The 18298-nt window shown below is 41.9% G+C and overlaps 1 protein-coding gene across 4 annotated transcripts in view; it reads left to right on the forward strand.

Annotated features, from left to right (window-relative positions):
- Positions 1–18298, forward strand: part of ARHGAP24 (Rho GTPase activating protein 24) — a 430833-nt gene that overhangs the window by 73882 nt on the left and 338653 nt on the right. For 2 of the 4 annotated variants that reach the window (XM_050945139.1, XM_050945143.1), the window contains exon 1: positions 3628–3992. The exons of 1 other annotated variant lie outside the window; for it this stretch is intronic. The gene's annotated coding sequence lies outside the window, so the exon portion shown is untranslated. Of the gene's footprint in view, positions 1–3627; positions 3993–15498; positions 15615–18298 lie in introns of those variants that run through there. One more of the 4 variants, XM_050945140.1, reaches the window with a different exon arrangement.

Below are 18298 nucleotides of genomic sequence, written 5' to 3' on the forward strand. Positions count from 1 at the left end.
CCTCTCAATGAATCTCTTCGTGGATCGCGACCTGCATCCGGGAATGCTACCGCATAGCTAAGACTCCTGTCCCTCTGGTCACAGCCCACTCCGCTAGGGCGCAGGCCTCCTCTGTGGCATTCCTGGCTCAGATCCCAACTCGAGATTTGAAGAGTGGCCACGTGGTCCTCCATCCACACATTCTCATCCCACTATGCCATCACGCACCAGGCTAGGGATGATGCAGCCTTCGGTCGTGCAGTACTCCAGTCAGCAGTGATCTCTGACCCCGCCACCTAAGGTTAGGCTTGTGAGTCACCTACTTTGAATGGACATGAACAACCACTCGAAGAAGGAAAAACAGTTACCCACCTTTTGGTAACTGTTGTTCTTCGAGATGTGTTGTTCATGTCCATTCCAATACCCACCCTCCTGCCCCCCTGTCGGAGTGCCGGCAAAAAGGAACTGAGGTGGTGGAGGGTCAGTGGACCCCTTTATAGTGCGCCATAGTGGCGCCACTCCGGGGGGCTCCAGGGCCGACCCTACAGACGCTGCTAGGGGAAAATCTTCTGGCTGGCATGCACGCAGCGCGCGCACACCTACTTTGAATGGACATGAACAACACATTTCAAAGAACAACAGTTACCAAAAGGTGGGTAATCATTTTTTTCCTATCAGTTAAACAAGAGAACTTGTATGTTAATGTGGTGCTCTCATTCAAATAAGTGAAAAACAGAGAGTTGTGGGGACGTGACCTCTAGTTCTTGTACAATGCTGATTGTTGTGATCCATAATCTAAAGCTCCTATATGCACCAGCACCTCATTGGAGCAAGCAAGTTTCTTGATGTTAGAGGGCCTCCCAGCCCATTTAAAATGTTTCTTTTAGTATGTTATTCTGGCTATTCTCCCTGTGAAGAGGTTGCATTTGGCAGCTAACCAAGCCTAAGGCAAGCACAGGTCTCCTGCTGTGCCCACGTTTAATCTCATCCTTTTCCTCCCTGTCTAGAATGTTTATGTGTTCTGTTTCTTTCTGTCTCCGCCTCCAGCTTGTTAGACACCAGAGTCGCATCTTCTAAAGGTGATGCTGACACTATCTCAAAAAGGCACCGTCCCTCCTGGAACTTCTGTTCTAGCCAGGAGAATGTGTTAGCACCTTCACACTAGGTGCAGCATGCCCTTCCACTAGCAGCCAGCCAAACCTGCTGGCACAGTATCTGTGTGTGGAAGAGAGGTGGTAAAGAGTAGTTCCATTGCTCTGTTTCCTCCCTGCTTCATTTGGAGTGGCTTGTTTCCCAGAGATTGCTAGCAGAGAACAATCCCCAGGCTCAGGGGAATTGATGAGGTCCTTGTTTTTGGCGAGCTCCTGCACAAGGGGATAGCTTTTTGTATATTCCCTCCCCTCTTGTATACCTATGCAAGGGCTGGCCACAGTCTGATACAATGTCAGTCCCTCTCCCAGGATTAGTGAGAGGCAGAGTTGAGATTTGGTTCTATCTGGATAATTAAGCACCCTTCAGATGCATATCTGAATCTTCCTTTATTAAAATAATAGCAATAAAAATCCCTATTACAATATCCAGCAATATATGCAATAATTGCCCCAAACTGCGGTGTCAATATTGTAAGCTGCAGTGTTTTGGCTCAGTAATGTAATATATATTTTTAATCGTTTTCAGAACATTTACTAAATCAAACCTTGATCTGCAGAATTGGCTTGGAAATCCTGTGAAAATTATTCCAGTTCCAATATTTCCTGGATGGTTCTTGTAGTTCTCATGATATTTAAGTACTGCCTTCTTCACTTAGAAGTGGAACTAGTCAGCATGGAGGTGGGAGGAAGAGTCATTATATGAACACCTCTGAATCTGTAATAGTTAGATACAAATATTTGAATCAAGTTTATATGTCATCTAAATCAGTTTTCCTATCTTTTGTCTGGATTCCTCATCTGAAGTAAGCAGAAGTGCACCCAGATCTTTTGTATGTTAAGTGGCACTTAACTAACTATATGCTCCTAACTTACACAGTAAACAGAACTCCCCACTGACTTGAATGGGGAGTTTTGTTTGTTTCTTATGGTTCTTTATCCCTACTATAAGATTATTTATTACCACAGTACAATATCAAAAACAATATTGCTCCACACAGGAATCTGGGAAAAGAGATCTAGTCTCTGACTGGAATTTTGTGCTTCATCTGCTACAATAACTGATTAGCATTTATAATTTTCCAGCTGAAGTCATACTTCCCCACCAGATCTGTATGATGGGGTGAGATGTGTTGGCATTGAGCAGTATGATGGAAGGCAAGAATTACAAGTCACTTCCCTTTGTGAATGTGGGAAAAAGAGAACACTGCAGTCTGCCTGAGACACGCTCCCAAATAGTCAATGAGTCAGTTGGTGTCCCAACGAATTTAGAAGACAGACTATTGTGTAATTCAGATGGTGAATAACTCTTTTTTAACAATTCTGTCTTCAGTTACATAGATATGTTTCAAATAGAAAACAATGAGTTAACATCCATATAACTCAAGGCAGAATTGGGCCTTTAGAATAAGTGCAGCACTCAGCTTTGAACCACTCTACCAATGTCAGTTCTGAGGATTCCTCTTTCAGGCAGGCAAACTGTAATATTTCCCAATTCCTTTTCTTAAAGAGATGGAGAAATTGAGGCAGAGAGGTAAAGGCCAAAAACTTCATGGGAACTGTAGGTGCTAAGCAAGGCCTGGCCATATTAAGTCCCTAAATATGGATTTAGTTATCTAAATAACAGGAAAAAAATGCCCTAAGTAGTCTTCTCTTGGCTCCTGTGTCAGACCCAGGGTCAGTTTATGATTATCTCCTGGGTATACCCCAGTAGAATTTTTCCTTTTCTTGAGGAAACCCACAATTTACTGTATGTGTAATGTACTAGGTGCTCCCACAGGTCTCTTGAGGTCATATTAGTGAGAGAAGCTGAAGCGCACTCCTGTGAGGCAAGCAGTCTGAGACATTTTATTTATTTATTTATTTATTAGTGTCTGGCTGCTTGAGTTAACTATAGAACATGGTAATCCCCTCTGTCTGTCATCCTCAGAGCTGTAACTCCCTTCATGAAAATAGCTCCAATTAAAACAAAGCAAAATGGTTTTTTGTAATGACTTAAAATAAATCGAACAGAGCTGAAAATGCTTGTTGAAGATCAGTAATGAATGTAGAGGTTACATGATTTTATAAACAAGCCTGATGCTAGAGGTGATGATACAAGATGATGTGGAACTGAAAAGTAATACTTTGCAAAGCATGATGTCAGGAGGCATTTAGGTAAGTTGAGCAAGTTGCTTTCATTAACAGGATGAGATTCGTGGACTGGGACGCTTAGCAGTCAGCAGTGAGTGTAGTTAAACAGTTAATGATCAGTATGTTAAGAAGTTTGGCACAGCTGATGGTGCAGTGTCAATCAGGGTTCCAGAGATATCTGAGAAGTGAGCTGTGTGGCTAGGAAGGGATCCTTTCCGACTCAGTAGTAGTGCTGCTGGTGTGTTTCAGGGCAGCCAGTTGCCAATGAAATCTGAAACCTAAGGCTGTGTCTGAGGGCTGGCCTTGCTAGGTTGTTCCAGCCTCCTGTACTGTATATTTACACATCCATGCACACAATCACTCTTTTTCTAACTTTCTGGATTACTCCTTCTGTGACTGGTAGGATTTCTCAAGTACATGTGGTGGTAGTGCAGTGCTTCTGAGTTAAAGTAACGCAGTCCTCAGGAACTCAGTCTGCAGATGGTCTGAGCATTCAAGAGAGAGAGAGGAGAGGAACATTTTTTTCATTGCAGTGACAACTTAGTTTAGCACCACTGTATTTCCTCTCTGAAACTGCCTTGTGAAGCTACCACGTTTATGGGTCTGAATATTTCCCCTACTTGTGGGAAGTAGAGTGCTTGATTTTGGTTTTTTCTCCTTTCTTGTTTATCCGTGTGGAGTGGTTTTCTGGAGCTGCTGGTGATCTGGATCAGCGCTGCAGTTGGAAGCAGGGTAGGTGGAATTAAAGTGGTGTTTGTGACAAAACTATGGAGAAGGGTACATTCTTTTGACAGGACAAACTCTAACTCCAGACCAGGAAGTCGCAGCAGCAGCTGTCTGTGACAATGCTGTTCTTGTCTTGGAGAGGGAGGCAGCTATGAGGAGTCTGTTCTGTGCTGCTATTTCTTTAATTACAAACTTTGTCACAACGTTCCTTTTTATTTCTTCCAGGGATAAAAATAGAATATTCTATCATCTAAGTACAGATTAAAAAAAATAAAAATAAAGGCTCTTTGTGTGTTCTGAAATTCCCATGTTAATATTCATCTTCAGATTTGTAATAGTTCTCTTTGCATGTTCCTCTTTGGTATAAATGTCTGGAGTTCAACTTTCCTAGATAACAGGTTCACTGGGGCAGAATTTGTAATACGTACTTTGATTGTAATCACCAAAGAGTTAGGAAATCTTTAGTGGGTTTTAAAGCCACCCAAGTGGTTTTGTGTTTAACATAAGAGAGCTGCAGAAATTGTGGATTTTTGTTTTGTCCCCTCTTTTGAACTTGTATAAAATATTTTTCTATCTCAAAAATATGGATATATGCTTGCAGAGTTTTGGGTTCTCTTTTTAAAATAAATCTTAAATAGTTCCTGTGAGGAGTTGTCAGATACATGACCAGATATTGACTAGAAATAAACAGCATGATCCTTTTTAGGCACAAATGCCAATATATCGTACATAAGTAGAAAAAGGGTCCAGATTAATCCACTGTGCAACCACAGTGACTTCAATGGGGCTAAATTTACCTAGGTATGATAGATGAATTCAAAACATCATTATTAGGGTAACTTCTTTTGCTGTGGTATTAGGTACAGTATCTTGTCCTATTAAGAGACATTACTTTTATCCAAGTTTCAGGAGGAACTGATTTATGTTGGGTCTCTTGTATTGAGAAATGAGAGAGGGAGATTGATCCATAAACAGAACAAGGCATGCTGCCCTCACTAAGACAAGCTGATTGTAAACTTGTGGTATGCACAGATAAGTACAAAGTATTACCAAAAAGCGATATGTGCGTGCCCGTAATTAAAAGCAGAGGTAGATGGAGAGAAAAAGATTGAGTGAAGTCCTTATCCCTAGCTCTCCCTGAAATTCAGATGCTATGCTGTGGAGTTGTTTTTGTTGTTGCAACAGACATTGTATGGCACGATGCAGTGAGTTTAGAGACAAAAACTAAAATGGGCTTACAAGTTCCCTTTTTTTGTGGCTGGCGTCTTGTTCATGTTGCTTTAGTTGCCTGTTTGTTTCTTCCTTGAATGCTGCTGTCTCACTTCAGAGTTGTTTTCTTTTCTTGCAGCTCATCTCCTCCTATAAAGTTACACAGGGATAGGTTGGGGTTTAAGTGGGTGCTGACCCAGAGAAGCAGGCCCAAGGACAGTAGTGAAAGAGTCCTAGCTATCAGCTTTCCTCTCTCCCTCCCTCTGCACAGAGAGAGTACATCACCAGATGATTTCTGGCTTCATGAGGATGCTGCAGGGCATTACTTCTAAAATCTGGACTTCTCTGTGGCTGCAGGTTCAAATCCTGCTGTGCCACTGGCCCTGTAGCTCAGCTCACTTCTCATTGGCTTTTTGTCCTTTGCTAGGAAGATGAAGCTCACAGAGTTAGATGCAGGAGGAAATAAGACCTCTTAGAGGTAATTACTGCAAAACTATTAGGGTGAACTCTCAATAAGTTCATCTCTGTAGGAGCATCAACAACAAAACACAGCTACAAAACACACACAGCTTTCAAGGACTTTCATCTACCATGGTTATATACAATACATCATCTTAAATACACTAGGAAAAAATAGGATGTGTAGATGGGTCATAGCAGGTGGCACAAAAGTGGTTTGCATCCTATTACTGTACTGCTTTTTAGTTTAGACTGTTTGGTGTTTACTACCAGCATCCTTATTTATTTCTACTGTGACCTACTGGCCCTTTGAAGTACATGTTATCCCCAGATCTGGTATGTTTTTCTGTGACATGAATAAGAAAGCATTGCTGGTTCAGACTGTCTATTTTCACTATAGTACTAACTTGGCATCTCAGTGCCCCAAACTAGTGGCTCTTAACCTTTCCAGACTACTGGACCCCTTGTCGGAGTCTGATTTGTCTTGTGTACACCAAGTTTCACCTCACTTAAAAAACTACTGGCTTGCAAAATCAGACACAAAAATACAAAATCACAGCACACTATTACTGAAATGTGCTTATTTTCTCATATTTACCATATAATAAATCATTTGGAATATAAATATTGTACTTACATTTCAGTACATAGAGCAGTATAAACAAGTCATTGTCTGTATGAAATTTTAGTTTGAACTGACTTTGCTTTTTATGTAGCCTGTTGTAAAACTAGGCAAATATTTAGATGAGTTGATGTACCCTCTGGAAGACCTCTGTATACCCGTAGGGGTACGTATACCCCTGGTTGAGAACCACTTCCCTAAACCCCATTGCAATTGAGTGTGATCCATTAGTTTTCCATCAGGAAAAGAAATGCTCTCTCATCTTTTCACTTCTCTATGTATGTTTTTGTCATTCACTATATGATATTTCTGTCTTTGGGTAATGCTCAATGCTGCAAATAGAACAGGTGGTTGATACGTCTTTACCATAGGGAAGCACATGGGCATTTAAAGAAATCCATAACGCTATCATGTCAGTCTTCGGAGGGGCAGACAGTTGCAATGACTGTAGTATCTAAAGTATCTCTTCAATCATACTTCATAGCAGAAAGACAGCAGGGACTGAAAATGAACATATACCTTCTACATATATATTTTGATGACTTGGTTAAAGAAACACAAAATACTAGTGCTGTTTTTAGAATGGCTTTTGATTGTGGAGTCTAGGGAAAGTAAAATGAATGTGTGTGTGTATATGCATGTTGGGGTAGGGTGCAGGAATGCCAGGTCACCCTGTCACACATCCTGAAATCTCTTTTTTTTCTTTTAGTTGAAAAGAGAGGGCTTCTTAGTTCTCCTCAAAGCTTTTCTTATCTTTAGAGCAGGCATAGCAGATAGTGGCCGCTCAAGCTTCCCCAGCGCAAAACCTAAGAGCCTCAACTCTGACCTGGAGGGACCTACTGAAGCCCCGATATTCTAAGTAACTCCATGCTGGCAAACCTCTACCTTCCCTCCACCCCCTGTCCCCCACACACCTGCAAAGAGCCTTCTGGAAGTAATTGAGGTTCTGTTTTGGGGACTTTTCTGCAAAGAGCTCCTTAAAGGATCAGGGCCTTTGTTTCCAAGTGCATTAATTTCTTGACTTCTTTTCTAATATTGCCACTAAGTTTTGTGCTAAGGACACTTGCCTTCGTTGAACTGAAACGGTGAACTATTTCACAGAGATTTATAGATTATGAGGCCAGGAGGGACCCTTGTGAGCTTCTAGTCTGATCTGCCATCCTGTATAATACAAACATCCAATTGTTTAAAAATTTTCAGTGAAGGAGAACCCACTATGACACTGGGTAAGATGTTCCAATGGTTAATTACTGTTACTGTTAAAAATGTGTATCATCTGTCTAGTCTGAATTTGTTTAGCTTCAACTTCTAGCCATTGAATCTTGTTATATCTTTGCGTACTAGATTGAAGAGCCTTAATTTATCAAATTTCTGTTCCTTTTGTGGGTACTTACAGAGCAGTGGTCTTCAACCTTTTTATGCACAGGATCACTTTTTGAATTTAAGGGCAACCCGGGATCTACCTTGCCCCTTTCCTGAGGCCCTGGCCCTTTCCCAAAGCCCTGCCCACTCACTCCATCCCGCCCCCTTTCCGTTGCTCGCTCTCCCCCACTCTCACACACTTTCACCACGCTAAGGTAGGGGGTTGAGGTTCGGGAGGTAGTGCGGGGTCTGGGATGAGGCCGAGGGGTTCGCAGTGTGGGAGGGGGCTCCAGGCTGAGCCTGGGGCAGGAGGAGGCAAGGGGTGCAAGCTCTGGGAGGGATTTTGGGTGCAGGAGGAGTCTCCAGGTTGGGGCAGAGTGTTGGGGTGCAGGAGGGCATGCGGAGTACACTGGGTCTGGGGGGCGGTCACGGCTGGGGCAGGGGTCCAGGGTGCAGGAGGGGGTATGGGCTGCTGGCTCTGGGAGGGGGCTCAGGGCTGCAGATTGGGGTGTGACCTCCCGCCAGGCAGCACTTACCTTGGGCAGCTCCCAGTCAGCAATGCAGTGAGGCTAAGGCAGGCTCCCTGCCTACTCTGGCCCTATGCTGCTCCTGAGAGGAGCCAACACGTCCCTGGGAGGGGAGGGCAGGGGGCATGTGGCTCCAGATGCTGCCCCTCTCTGCAAGCACTGTCCCCGCAGCTCCCATTGGTCACACTCAGGGCTGGCTTTAGGCCTGTTCCACCAATTCTCCTGAATTGGGCCCCGCGCCTAAGGGGGCCCATGCCCAGTGAGAATCTCTTCCCTGGCTAGAGGCACCTTTTTAATTTTTACTCACCTGGCAGAGCTCTGGGTCTTCAGCGGCACTTCGGCGGCGGGTCCTTCGCTTGCTCTGGGTCTTCAGCGGCAGGTCCTTCAGTGCCGCCAAAGACCTGGAGAAAGTGAAGGACCTGCCGCCAAAGTACCGCCGAAGACTCGGAGCATTGCCCGGTGAATACAAGCCCCACGTATTTTTTTACTTGTTTTTTTTCTTTTAAGTCATCCCTGCCGGGGCCCCATTGAAACTGTTTGAATTGGGCCCCGCACTTCCTAAAGACGGCCCTGGTCACAGCTCCCCATTTCCAGCCAATGGAAGCTGTGGGAGCGGTGCTTGCAGGTGGGAGTAACACACGGAGAGAGATCCCTACCCCTGGGGCTACAGGGCAGCTCCACTGTGCCACCAGAGATCATGATGAACTGGGAGATTCTCTAGGACTGACCAGTCGATCACGATCGACTGGTTGGTGACTACTGTTGTCGACTGTGATCAAGTCACCTTCTCTTTGGTAAACTGAATGGATTGAGCTTCGTGAATCTTTCAGCCTAAGGCCTGTTTTCCAATCCTGGAATGATTCTCATGGCTCTTCTCTGAAAGAGCTTCTTGCAGTATTCCAATAGCAGTTGCACCAAATACAGAATGGTAATCAATGTAACCTCCTTATTCCAGCAGGAGATTTTCATTTATACATCCAAGGATCACATTAACCCTTTTGGCCACAACATTGCAGAGGGAGCTTGTGTTCAACTAATGATCCACCCAGACTTCCAAATCTTTTTTAGTGTCAGTGCTTCCTAGGCCAAGTATGGCCTGGATTTATGGTTCACAGATGTAGGATTTTATTTGGCTTTACTAAAACGTATAATGCTCGCTTGGCCCCAGGTTAGTAAGTGATTTATTTTGCTCTGTTTTGGTGAGCTGTTCTCATCTTCATTTACCACTCCCTGAATCTTTGTGTCAGCTGCAAATTTGATCAGTAATGATCTTTTTCCCCTCTAGGTCATTGATAAAAATGTTAAATAGTGTAGAGCCAAGAACAGACCTCTGCGGGAGCCCACTAGAAACATCCTGTTCAATGATATTCCCCATTTTCAATTACATTTTGAGTCTTACAAAATCAACAATATGTCACACATTAAATGGTATCCTTCTAGCTTCTTAATCAAAATGTTGTATGGCATCAAGTCAAATGCCTTACACAAGTGTAAGTATATTACTTCAACACTGTTACCTTTTATCTACAAAATTTGTAATCTCATCAGAATAAATATCTTGTTAGTTTGACAGGGCCTTATATACTCCATGGCCTAATAGGGCTAAATTCCACAACAGCCACAACAAATTTCTATGGCAACGCTCATTTATTCTCTTGTCATGAAGTACCCTTCATGCCTCCTTCCTTAGTCCTATACAGTTATGGGTCATAGCTGACCAATTTAATTGGCATAACCTTTGGCTGAATATTTTTGATGTAAAATTTTCAAGGCCGGGTTGCTTTTTCTTCTATGCTGTCCAACTCAGTGGGACTTGGTTTCTGTAGCTCAGAACCAAGTAAGAGGATGCGTCAGCAGCTCATCTCCCTGGCTATCTGGGCCTCAGATGGTGCACTGTTCTCTGGGCTTCTCAGCATCCTTCTTTAGGGTTCCCTCAGTTCCTGGTTGCCTGGTGCACTCCAGCTCTGGCTCTTTCACCACATAGCTGTGTGGAACAGTGCAGGGTGCATGAACTATAATCTAAGTGACTTCTGCTTTTGGGAAAGCTAAGGAGCAAAAGTCAAAGGTAGGTAGGTCTCGGTAGGCAGGGAACCAAAACAAATGTAAAATGGTGAATTCTGGAGCAAATATATGTTTGTTCTGGGGCATCTTGAAAATTGCCAAATTATGCAGTAACAGAATTGCAGAATCTACAGGGCTCTGATTGAAACAAATCAGATAGTTTACCTCTCTCAAAGCTATTGTTTCAGGCTGTCTGCAGACTCAGGCAGAGATCACTGCATCAGTTTGCGTTCTGCGTTTTCAAGATTATCTCCTCAATCATAGTGGCTAGAAATACATATATTCTACAAAAGCTGAGATTCTAGAGCATTAATTCTTCAACAAGAGGTGAATTCTATGGCACTTGCCATAGATGTGAAATTGTGGAATATATGAAATCCTGCACGCAGGTCACTGAGCAGCCATCGGAGAGTAAAGATAAATCAATACAGCATGGGCTGTTGTATTTGAAAATGTGGATGCCACAACTCTGCTTCCTTTAGTTTCCCTAATGCTTTTTCAAAACTTGAAATCAGTGGACTGACCCCAGCATCTTCAGAACAGGGACCATTGTACTGATAGGGAAGTGTGATCAGTCAAACACAGGAATGCTCTTGGAGCATATATAAAAACAAATACAATTCACCCCTGCATGGGTTGGTGCTGAGAAAAAGGCCAAAATAGCAATATTTTGTTTTCTTTAAAACGTGTAAGGAGATGGCAGCTTATTTTCTGTCCTGCTGGGAGAGAGACCCTGACCACTACCTGGCTCCATCCAGGTCTCTCCCTGGCTGTGGTTTTTAAGTTTATCTTTCCAGGGTAGGTTACATTACCCAGCTTGCCCCACTCCCCTGGTTCTGAGAGGGAGAGGTTGACTGGACCCTCAAGGAGTCAGGATGGTTTCTCACCTGGGAGAGAAGAGGGCAGTCCCAGCCCACCCTATTCACTGTGGCCTAATCTTGGGCCCTGAACCAGCATTCTGGGTTTTCCCTTAACTGTCTTGCTGAAACCACTTCTTCTCCCTCAGTTATCACATCCCCAGTCATATGCAGGTCTTACAGGAAACCTAAAATAGAGCAGAATGGGCCTGAGAGTTGTTCGTTGTCGGTACATCCCTACTAAGGGAGGGTAAATCAGTCTACTCTAATAAACATCCTGTGTGTTTTCAACCAACTGCTAAAGGATTTTCCAGCAATCTACAAATGTACACAACATATTGCTGCTCTTCTACAGGAGTACAGTTAAGAGAAGAATCCTGCAGAGACAGAGGGCGGGATTCTAACTGAACTAGAACTTCTTACTGCACAGCTGGCATTTAGCAAACAGTAATATGACCTGAAAAGATAAGCTCTTCTTCTATGTCCTATGTGTGAGGACATCAGGTAGGATAGAGCCTGCTGCTTGCTTACAGCTAGCAAAGCTTGTCCTCTTAGGTCAGGTGATACAAACGTGCTTTTAATGTTAAAGATTCCAAGCTCAGTCCCAACTAATGACCATAACGTGTTAGTATGTATGTGGTCATGGATTGTTTTATTAGTGTGTAGTGGCATAATCACCATAGATACATGTTTAGAAAGAGATTGAAATGTGTGATCCACCTGCACCAGTGGAAAGCAGGCCTGGCCCTGCAGAAGTGTAACCCATGCCTGCTTGGTGTGGTCATATGTCCCCCTCTAATGGCACCTCGATCAGCCAGAGCTTGATGAGCCTGTTACAGCCTTGGCTACTAGACACATGTCTTTTAGCTCATGCAGTAGAGGCTCATGCATTAAGCTCCAGAGGTCTCAGGTTTTATCCAGGCTGCCGCTGACTGGGATCTGTTGGCATTACAGAAGCAGTGGAAAGCAAGCCTAAGGCTGATTTAAGTGGCTGTGCTGTATCCACCTTCACAGCCTGTAGCATAGAGGACATGGTGGTGGAAAGAGGTTGTGATTGGAGAACCTGTCTGCTCCAGTGATCCCAGCTGCTGGAATGCCACTTTGGAGGGCCGTTGCAGCCAGATGTTACTTAAAGCAGCCTGAGGCTACTCTAAGTTGCTTGAAATACCATGTCACCTAAAGAATGGGGAATGGCATAAAGATGGGAAAATGTCACCTTTGCCTCCTCTTCTTGTAGTCCTGCACTGAATTCAGTTTAACTGGACCTGAGAATGGAGCCCTATATTTCTAATTCTAGCACTGGCTGAGGGTTAATTTACTTTGTTTATAAAAAAACAAGAAAATTGGTGAATTAAAAAAAATCCTCCAACTGTTAGAGCTTTGCATGCTATGATACCACCAGGATCTTGTTAGTACTATTACAGTGTGTATTTAGGACAGCTATTTTAATTTAGTTAATTATTGTTGTAAGGTGTTGCTAGTCAAATCTACCTGAACTACTTAGTCTATGACCAAGAGATAAAAATTTTACCTATTGGTGAATAGCCCAGAACAGGATAAAACAAACTTCTCAATCTTCCTGTTTGAACACATTGTATAGTTGCATTGCTGTGACAAGTATGTGAATGCTGGAGTAACTGTGAGTTAGATTACAGCTTGTGAATATTTTTTTAATTGATATGTTGATTGATATTGATTGCAGGACCGCTTAATGATCAGAGTATTGTTTCGGAAAGTGTACTCTGTGTGTGTGTGTGTGTGTGTGTGTGTGTGTGAGAGAGAGAGAGAGAGAGAGAGAGAGAGAGAAAAAAAATTAAGCATTTACCTCTTTTCTGAGAGAACAAAATCAAAATCATGTCTTGCATGCATGGATGGTGACTGGGGTTATCCACTGTAAAGTGGTTTTAAAAACAAAAAACCTGCACAGTGGAAAGAAACCTTGTTGCCAGCAGTTTGCAATATTTGTGCAGCTGTTCCCACAGTTCTGTCTTAACACTCACTCTCAGCCCCAAGAAACAAGTAAACGGATGGCTGTGGAGGGGAAGACATTTTTTTGCAGGGCCTGACTGGAGCAGACTCAGGAGAAAAAACTACGCCTTACAGTTTTAAGTTGTAGGTTTTAAGTCTGGGTTTGCTTTGTCTTGAGCAGGAATAAATGAGATTCTTGCAAAACACAAGATAAAAAGATACTTTAAAAATGAGTGCCTGGCTTTAAAGTGTGATTATAATTGTGAATCTTTAAGAAGGATATTATTCGATTCCACGCTTACTCTACCTCAGTGACTTCCAGGTCAAATTTTCTGAGTTTAAAAGGTAATGGAAAAAGTCCAACCCTACAAACTCAATCCGACAGTCAAACTGAATACTTTCTGGCTTATGTAACGTGGTCAATAATAAGATTCTGGAGTCCAAACATAGTAGCTAGGGCCCTGGTATGTGAATAACTGGGTACAAGGTTGAGATTGAATTTTATTTTTGATATATGAAGCAGAATGGAATCTAGCTTGTTCTGTCATAATTTCATCTGCATATCTTTTTTCAGTAAATACAGATATATAAAGCAAGCAAATATAACTCAGAAACACAGGGTACTGATATGTTGGGTGGTGCTATTTTTATATAGATATTTCTATAGATATTTCTGATATCTGTACTTCAATAATCTTAATATGATTTAACTTAGATTTAATTACACGGTTATTACAAGCTGAATTAGTAATTGCTGATTATTTATTGCAGTATAAAATTGAGTCCTAGATGTATGTTAGCACTGTACAAGTATGATGAGGGTCCTCCTTACAAAGTGCCGTTAACCAAGTTCACGTTTGTATTAAAAAGGGGTTCCAGCTAAAACAGCTTCTAACATGACATGGCAATATCATAATAGAAGCAAATTTTAAAATTGATTCTAATATGTCTATAACAGGGGTCAGCAACGTTTCAGAAGTGCTGTGCTGAGTCTTCATTTATTCACTCTAATTTAAGGTTTCGCGTGCCAGTAATACATTTTAACGTTTTTAGAAGGTCTCTTTCTATAAGTCTATAATATATAACTAACCTATTGTTGTATGTAAAGTAAATAAGGTTTTTTAAATGTTTAAGAAGCTTCATTTAAAATTAAATTTAAAATGCAGAGCTCCCCAGACCGGTGGCCAGGACCCGGGCAGTGAGAGTGCCACTGAAAATCAGCTCGCGTGCCACCTTCGGCACGCATGCCATAGGTTGCCTATCCCTGGTCTATAAGAACATATAGAATTGCACTTCAAAAATGTTTGGTTTAATTTATATTGCAATATCAGTATTGCAATAAAATCATTGGTGTTGGCAACTTTCGTGATATTTGATATATTTCTTTAAGTTCCAGCTCCTGGAGTTATGATACGTGAGAATCTCGTCTTTCTCTCTCTCTCACTAATAAATTTCTAGTTACTGTGGTTTTTAGAGGAAAGTTTGAAATCATGAACCCTAAAAGCTCAAAACTCTGAAGGCGAAAGAAAGGAATCTAACATTTTATGATTTTTTAACCAGTTTCATGACTTTTGAATAGTTGTCTGATAGTACTGGAACTTGGTACATGTCCCTATAGAAGATGAAAAAGTGGACTATTGCAACTAGGTCATATTATGTAAGGATCTGATCCTGCAAGTTTCAGAGTGTCATCAACTCCCATTTGTATCAACTTGGAGTTAAAAATATGGACCTCCCAGGAGACCACAGCAGCTGCAGAGTTGTGTCAGCTGGTTTCACCGTTCAGAAACACATGTTGGGTGATATATTTAAAGCTTGCATCTTTGTATACACTTGGATGTATGATAAGCTTTGTCAGGTTTCTTTCCTAAGGGATGTTAATATGTGAACAGCAAGAAATTGAGAAATCATCATATATAGAGGGCTCTTATTTTATTTCTTTTTGTAAAATAAACTTAGGGTTAGAGTAAAGGGGTATACAGTAAAAGCGGTGTTATCCAGCACTTTACCAACCATTAAGCTCTAGAAACTGGCATTTCTGATATCTCCCAATGCAAATCTTCAATAGGGTTGCCACATGTCCAGTTTTTGACCAGACTGTCTGGTCAAAAAGGGACCCTAGCAGCTATGGTCAGCACTCCTGACGAGGCCATTAAATGTCCAGTTGATGTGGGGCCCTCAGGCTCCCTACCTGGCTCTGCGTGGCTCCCCAGAAGCGGCAACATGACTCTGCTGCTCCTAGGTGTAGGAATGGCCATGGGGGATCAGTGCCCTGCCCCCACTCCACCCTGCGTACTGGCTCTGCAGCTGCCATTGGATGGGAACCATGGCCCATTGGAGCTGCGGGGGACGGGCAGTGCCTGTGGGTAGAGGCAGTGCACAGAGCTGTCTGGCTGTGCTTCTGCCTAGGAGCTGAGGAACATGTTGCTGATTGCGGGGAGCCGCCTGAGGTGAGCACAGCCTGGATCCAGCACCCCGAAACCGCTACTGCAGCACAGTTCCCTGTCCTGAGTCCCCTTCTGCACCCAGACTCACTCCCAGAGCCTGTGCCCTGCACTCATTGGTAAGTATAACTCTTAGTTAACTGCAATTTAACATGCCCTCAACATGCCGGATAACAAAGCTTTTACTGTAAATGGGTAATATCCTTCCCTCACTCTTGGCATATGCTGTGCATACTGGATATTGCCCAGACTCATCCCACCACGTTCCTGGGCTTCACTTTTGAAATCCATGGATATATGTAAAACCTAATGATCTTTATTATGTATTTTTAATTAACTAACTAAATGGTAGGGTAGGACTGTGTTTACACACATGGGCCCTAATCTTACAGCTGACTTTGCAAATGTGCCAGGGACAGATGTAGAGAGGCAATCCAACCCCAAATGAGTAGGTTAGGTGCATTTGATATGTATAAATAGAGGAGGCAGAATTTGACTTTTATTTTTTTATAGAATTTCAATGGATTGCAGATATTTTAAAGCATTTTTTCAATTTTAAATTTTCAAGTTCAATGAAATTATGGGACGGGTCAGGTAATTATTTAATGTCAGATGCTGAGATTCAAAAAGTTAAAGCTTCGTAACCATTAAAATATAAATGGTCAATATTACATGTCAAAATATACAAAGTTTAAATATCATTAAATCACACTCTAAGTTCTCAAGCAGCATTTTTTCTTTCTTTGCCTATCTTTTTAAATGGAAATTTTTTTTGTCGGTTTTTGTGTGTATGGGGAAATCAACATTTACCGATAAAAATCTAACCCTTCCATGCCTACATATAAATGTTACCCAACATTGTCTTGAGAGAGAAGAAATGATCCACACCAAATCCATATTTCTCTCACAGATTAGATCAGTGGTTCTCAACCAGGGGTACACATACCCCTAGAGGTTACGCAGTGGTATGCCAGGAGGTACATCAATTCATCTAGATATTTGCCTAGTTTTACAAGGGCTACATAAAAGGCACTAGCGAAGTCAATACCAATTAAAATTTCATACAGACAGTGAGTTGTTTATACTTCTCTGTATACTATACACTGAAATGTAAATCCAATATTTATATTCCAAGTCATTTATTTTATAATTGTATAAAATATAATTATATATAATTATAAAGTAAGCAATTTTTCAGTAATAGTGTGGCTGTGCCACTTTTTTATTTTTATGTCTGATTTTTGTAAGCAAGCAGTTGTTAAGTCAGGTGAAATGTGGGGTACGCAAGACAAATCAGACTCCTGAAAGGGGTACAGTAGTCTGGAAAGGTTGAGAACCACTCCATTAGATCACTTTCTGTTTTTGGTAACTCTTTACAGTAATGAGCTGATCATTAATTTCTTTGACATTTCTGGTAATAACACTAACCCTGAAGAATTTACTGGATATGAATGTGAATGTCATAAACACTTCTGCCGGATTCTCACAGTAATTCAACTTTAAAGACAGCCAACCTATTACAAAGAGCTATCACTTTCTATAACAATTCTTAATACTCTGCCCTTTTGTAGTGGTTAGCAGGGATCTTGTATGGGAGAAACCAGTGTTAATCATTTTAAGCTTTGCATTTGTCAGACAAATCATGTTGTTAGATGTGAGGGGAATATGCAGGGAGAAGGAGGTGTGTGGCTGGTTGTGCAGGCTGTTGTGTGAAGCACTTATATTACCTCACTGCTGTTGAGTCCTCCTTTGTTTAATATGTGGTGAATTTCCACATGTACTTCTCTCTCCTTGTCCTCGTCCTGAGGACACTGCTCACAGGACTCAGAATGCCTCTCTGTTGACACCAGGAAAGAACCAGAGCAGCAAGTTGAATGTGCACCACATGGCACATATGGTCGAGACTATTTATCATGTAACAAGATTAAGCCTTCATGCAGCAGTGCCGTATAATGCACGCACACGCTGCTCCAGATACCTTTACCAGGCAATTTGAAAAGTGCAGAACATCAGTTCAGCAAAGGTGGTCTTTTGCTAACACTAAAAAGAGAATCCTAAATGCTTAGACTCCCTTCAGACATTTGCATGCTGTTTGATGGTGTCACTCCTGGGACGCTGTTTCTGATATCTTCATCTTCCAGCGTGAACAGGAAAGCTGTGAATCGTGAGTTTTGCTGTTTTTTATTCTTTTAGGGAGTGACAGAAAATGCTACCCTAGTCACAAGGACATATTAATTATGATTGTTGTTGTTTTATTATGTCTCTACCTGACTGCATAGTAAAGATTTCATAGCTGCTTTAAGTGTCCGTGAACTATTGGGAAATTAAAGGGGAAATACCTGGTGGAAATACCTAGTTAATGATTTAATTTATAATCTGTGCTATGATACTGAATACCAAATGAATTCAGGACAATAAAACAATAAAGTAAAAGTCATGGAGGGCATGGTGAAGCTGGTATAATGGGGTTATAAATATTGATTGTTACAGAAGAATTTCATAGGGAAGTCATTTGTGGTATTTCAGATTTTATTCTGAATACACAGCATTCAGACCTTAGTGAGACGATGCTCTTGTCAGTCATGGATGGCAGGGAATAGATCTAGCTCAGTGTTAGAGACTGATTCTCTAAAACCACTGGTTGACAAACAGTTTTTCAGCAGAATAATTAGGATTGCATTTATGGAGACAGAGAAAAGGAGTTTGAGGGTCAATAGCAGCTAATTATTTCTCAAACGGCTAGGTCAAATTTTGCTTGCCTTGAGTTAGCTACAAGCTTTCGCCTCTCATTTAACTCTTCCAT

This window comes from Gopherus flavomarginatus, chromosome 3 (assembly GCF_025201925.1).
Source record: "Gopherus flavomarginatus isolate rGopFla2 chromosome 3, rGopFla2.mat.asm, whole genome shotgun sequence".
Lineage (NCBI taxonomy): Eukaryota > Metazoa > Chordata > Testudines > Testudinidae > Gopherus > Gopherus flavomarginatus.